We start from the raw sequence: 6,000 nt of genomic DNA, 5'->3' as shown, positions 1-6,000 counted from the left end.
AATCTCTCCCTGTATCTGAAACCCTCTAATCCAAGCAGCCCTTCTTAAATCTTAGCTCCAAGATCCACTCACTAGATTTGTTAGGATCTAAAACAAGAGGGCAAGGGGTTAAGTTGACAAGTAAGAACGTTAGAGGGGATCTGAGGATTATATTTTTCACCCAGACAGTGGTTGCCATCTGGAATGCACCATCTGAGAAATTAATGGAGGTAAGTCCTCTAACAACGTTTCAAAAGTGTGTGTGGACGAGAAATTGAATCATGAGGATATGAAGGGCCTTGGACCAAGTGCTGGTAAATGGGATTTGAATAGAAGGATACTTGATGGTTGGCAGGAACATTCTGAGCTGCATGACTCTACAACACACACACATTGTCCCTTTTTTTTTCTTGATGATCAATATGCTTTTCCTGGAAATTCCTTGTGCTTAATATAAAATGCTTTGTGACTTTCCTTATTCTTATCCTTCAGTGATATCTTGTGCTGTTTCTTTGCATTCCTGATTTTTAAAAATGTATCCTCCCTCCATTCCCAATACTTTTTGTACACCTGAAGTGCCTCATGAGTTTCTCTGTACTTCTAAAATGCTCCTTTTTATTTCCTTATCCCTTGTCATCCAGGATTCCATGCACATGTCGTCACCTTTCATCTCTTGGGAACATGTTGGCCCGAAACCCTCTCTATTTCATTCCAGAATGACTCTTTAAGTTATAACTCTTTACAATGAAAAACAGCACAATTGCTGCTGTTCATATGTTCAAATCATTGCACAAGCCATGAAATTCAATTCAGGTTTCCGGCATGTTTAGTTTAGAGATACAGTATGGATACAGGCCCTTCAGTCCAGCGAGTCCATGCTGATCATGATAACACTATTCACACTGGTTATATGATATCCAACTTTCTCAACAGATCCTGCATACTAGGGACAATTTACAAGCTCAATTACCATACAAATCTGCACATCCTTGGGGTGTGGAAGGAAACCGAAGCACCCAGAGGAAACCCAGGTGGTCACAGAGAAAATGTGGAAACTACACACAGACAGAACCGGAGGTCAGGATTGAACCAGGGAGTTTGGCGCTCTGAGGTGCATTAGCTATACCAGCTGTGCCACTGTGCTGCCCAAATCGTATTGAAACAAACTGGCAGAAATCACATATGCATAAAAAAAATTGCCCCTTTTTTTCCTGGGAGATTGAATTTCTCGACGGTTTTATCTATTATTGCCGTTCTGATGAAAATCAATTTGAAACAACAGCTGTTACTCTTTCTACAAATTACATTAGATCTTCTGAACATTTTGTGCATTTTCTGGCTTTATGCTTTTGATATATTTTACAAAATGTAAACATTGAGAGATTAAAAATGCCTGGTGTTCATGGCATTCTCTCAAACAACCATCAGGAGAAAAAAGGGAAATTGTGAAAGAACATTTTATTTTCACTAAGATTTATTTCAACATAATTATTTCCCTGAAGCCTATGAAAACAATAGCTTCTATTTTTTCTTGCCACACACTATACTTAATTTATATTCTTGGCATTTAGAATGTGATCAGTTTGAAGGAGTGTGATACAGCCCTTGGGTATGTCTTTGTGTTTGCTGGGCATGCTGGAGAGTTTGTGCATTATACTTCAAATATAGCTATCAGTCGTGGTTTCAAAAACACCAGCAGCTCACAGTGAGTTGGAACCAATACAGGATCTTAAACCTAAGGCTAATATTGCTGACATATGACTAGTTTGAACGAGATGCAAAAAGAATGACCTATAATACAAACCTTTATCCTACAAAAGATGGGTGGGGAGATCTGGTGTAAGAAGCAAGTCAGATTTAAAATATGGTGGGTAGAAATACACGAGTTAAAGCAGCAAATCCTTTATCAACAAATCACAGTACATTCACAGAATTTTTTGACAAGAGTTTTATTTTGTCTCTTTCAACAAGCATATGTGGATCCTTGACAGACAATTTCTTATAATCCTGCACTCATTTTTCTTTCATATACATATTAGAAAAGGTGTTAATCATTTTAGATTTGACTTTGACAAATGGGGTGCAATAATGAATCCTTATTCAATACCTTTAATTGTTTGACTCGTTTTCAGCCTTTAATAGATTTATAAAATCTTGCACAACTGTCAGAATTGTTCAGCACCCTGGTCCAGTTAACCTGGAAAAGTATATCTTCATAGTTTTATTCCAAACGTTACTTATATTTTTACAGTTCATAAAGATGATACTTCACCTTGGAAAATGTACAAACAATAGATCACATTACAGCCTTTAGGACATCCAGAATTTTCTATTGTTACTTTGTTCCACATACCTTTTATGCTTTCATTCTATTACATTCCAGATTTAATTATGTATCAATGCTATGCTGTCTTTTAAGTCTTTTCAACCTTGTTCTTTGTATCTCCTACCTGTTGAAAAAAAAGCATCTCCACAAAAACATTGCTGCATTTAAATAATGTTTGAAACCACAAAATTGTAATCATCTGAAATCAGCAGTTGGGAAGCAAGACTGCAAACTAATACAGAGATATTGATTGTCTTACATTTTACAGAAGGAAAGTAGCACTGATCAAACTGAATCAATCTAACTTATCTCTTGTCATCTATAAAATAAAACAGTACACAGTATATGTGGCCTTTCCTAATGTTTTCGATATATGGTTTCAACAAGATTGGGGATGCACATATAGGAATGACATGGTTTAGATATGAAGGAAACCTCACAATATAATCATGGCTTGTGCTTTGTTATCATTAGAAATTCAGCATATACCCAAAAACCACAAGAACTGTTCATTTCAAAGCATTTATTAATTTGTGACAATTTGAGACCATTAGCAACCATCGAGACATTGAAGAAACAAAGAACTGCAAATGCCAGTTTCCAAATGAAGACACAAAGACACAGAGTACTGTAGGAGCTTAGCGGGTCAGGCACCATCTCAGGTGAACATGGATAGATGACGTTTTGGGTTGGGACCCTTCTTCAGACTGAGAGAGAAGAAGAAAGCTTCCTCTTCCAGCTTCCCTCCACCTGCCCCTCTCTCCCACCCCACAAACACATAGCTGGGAAGAAACTGTCCCTGAATCTGAAAATGTACATTTACAAACTTCTGTACGTTTTGCTTGATAGGAGAGGGGAGACGAGGAAGTGACCAGGGTGAGAATGATTTTTGATTTTGCCAAGGCAGTGTGGTGTAGATGGAGTCAATGGAAGGGGAGGTTGATTTACATGATGTCTGGGCTACGTACTCAAATATCTACAATTTCTTGCACTCTTGGATGGATCTGTTTCCAAACCATGCTGTGATGCATCCCACTAAAATGCTTTCTATGATGCATTTGTAGAAGTTGGTGAGGGTTGTTGGGGACACGCTGAACTTCCCAAGCCTTCTAAGGAAGCAGATGTGCTTTTTTGGCCCTTGCTTCGATGTGGCTGGTCCAGGACAAATTGCTGCTAATATTTATTCCTAAGAACTTGAAGCTTTTAACTATCTCTACTTCAGTGCCATCAATGTACGCATGTGTGTACTGCTTCGCTTCCTGAAGCCAATCATTATTAGTATAAATGAACCATCCAACCCTTCGAGCCTTCTCTGCTATTCTACAAGATTTGGGCTAATCTTCTACTTCAGATTCATTTGCCTGCACCTTTCTCTGGATTCACTTATTGATCAGAAATGTACTGTACCAGGTATAGGTCAAGACCAAACAACTAAGTGAGGAGTCTTATCTAACCCCAGCCACATTGAAAAGGCCGTTGGAAGACAACAACAAATATTGTAAAATTTTGCTTTCAAACTTTGTACCAGTGGCCAGAATTTGGTTAGAATACCTACCCATCCAAGGATCAAGGATTTTCAAACTTTCAATAAATGGTGATGTTAACAAAGGACAAACGCTGTCAGGAAGCTTATGGTGGAGAGATCGGAGCAGGCCATGTAAAGAGACACCAGCAAATGCTTTTACAGAAGGTGTAAGTTTATTCAAAGTGGAATAATTCTGGAGATTAGGTCCATCTGGGACTTATTAGGACGTCTGCGTGTGCCGTAGAAAAGGGAAAGTTATTGGCAAATGCATAACTGAATGAATCTAGTAGTTCATGGCAGTACATATCCTCAGAGGAAGACAAAACTCTCTCCTCTCATTTTGTCAACTGAATTTGGAAAAGAATAATGCTACAATCATAGGGATGTCGATTTCAGAAACTCAAGAATGACAGGGAAACAAGTACTTTTTGTTGTGTTATGAATTTATGATCAATATATGGATAGAGATTAAACAGAAAGGTACAGGGTTGGAAACCTATTGGATAGTGCAACCTTCTTGTGTGTAATTCGATGATATTTTGTTCAAAGTTTGTCAAGTTAATGCCATCACAGGGTTAATCCTGATTTATGTTCCAGTTACCGATTTATTTTCCAGCTCCTCTGTGTGCAAGATATTGATATGCAATGGCGCTGCCAGGCATATGCACTGATGCCAGCTGGCTCCAGCACAGATTATGATGTTCATTGTGAAAACTGTTCTTCATCTAAGAGGCCTATGAACAGTATGTGTCTTTTACATTGGAGCAAGTCTTAACTGAAGCGTTTACATCGGTATTAATTAAAGGATGCTATACTTAATCAGTGCATCCAAGGCATCTTCTGGGTATGTTCCCTCATAAGTAATTTTCAGAAACAAAACCTCACCTTTATCTACCTATCACTTGCTAAAGTGATTTGATGCTGTATTTGATGTTACCATTTAACTTTCCTCTCATTTCCACTAATTTTCTCTGATCCATTCCTGAAGACAAAGATTCATAAATGTGTTGAAATACTTTTCAAATACATGGGGCAATGCAGAGAACTGTCCACCTGCAGCAAGGGTCACAAGTGAAAATCATTTAATGAGCATCAGCAGTGAAAATCATTTAATGACCTTTAATCGAAGAGAATGGGCATGAGCAAAAAACTCTATATGATCTTTATGGTCTTTATACCATTGCTACACACTGGGTAGTACATTTAGCAATTGAGCAGATGAGACCATTCTATTTTTCTTAAGCAATCCAGATGAAATGAAAATCCCCATATGGAACTAATATTCAAAATGTTGATCAATATATGTGAATGTTTCTTATGAGTAACAGTAACCAAAAAACATTTCTAAAGCTCTCCTTACATGAAAATTAGAATGTGCCATAGTTGGATTAAACAAAGATATCAGTCCAGAGGATTTACTTTACACCAAAGATCTGTGACTTTCTAGGTTAATTGGCCACTGTAAGATTGCCCCTAATGTATAGGGGGTGAATGAGCAAGTGGGGCAGCAGAACTAGTGTGAATGTGGATCAATGATTGCTATGGTCTCGCTGGGCTGAATGGCTTATTTCCATGGTGCATCCTAAACTAATCACCCCAATTTATATAAAGATCTAGGGGCTGTCAGGAATTCTTTGCATTGAAGGAGGTTAATATGATGGGTGCCGCAGTTGATGCTGCTGACTCATACAGTTCTTGGATATGGAATTTGCAATCACCCCATGACTCTGTGGGTTTCCACCAGTTACTGATGTTTCCTCCAACATCCCAAGGTCATGTTGGTGTGTGTATTAATCCGCTCATGTCTGTAAGGGCAAAAATATGCAAAAGGGGAGTTGAGGGAAATGAGATTGATGGGATTGATCTCGGGTAACCAGCATAGACCTGATGGGCTGAATGGCTGATTGGCTCCTTCTGCGTTATTACAAGAAATTACTCAACCAATATCAACTTCAAGCTAGGTTACACAACATTTGAATTATAAATACAAATATAAGGAGAATGGATAGCAGTACTTAATATATAGAATTGCAGTGAGTGGCTTTATTTAAGGAACTTATCTTTCAATCAACTTTTCCATCCTAAATTACAACCTATTTCACTGCTACTCATTCATCATTGACTAATTACATCAATTAGAATTGTGCATAAATGTCAATAATTCAAGATT

This window comes from Rhinoraja longicauda, chromosome 7, assembly GCF_053455715.1.
Source record: "Rhinoraja longicauda isolate Sanriku21f chromosome 7, sRhiLon1.1, whole genome shotgun sequence".
NCBI lineage: Eukaryota > Metazoa > Chordata > Chondrichthyes > Rajiformes > Arhynchobatidae > Rhinoraja > Rhinoraja longicauda.
The sequence above is the reverse complement of the archived record's forward strand: the minus strand, read 5'-3'. Positions refer to the sequence as shown.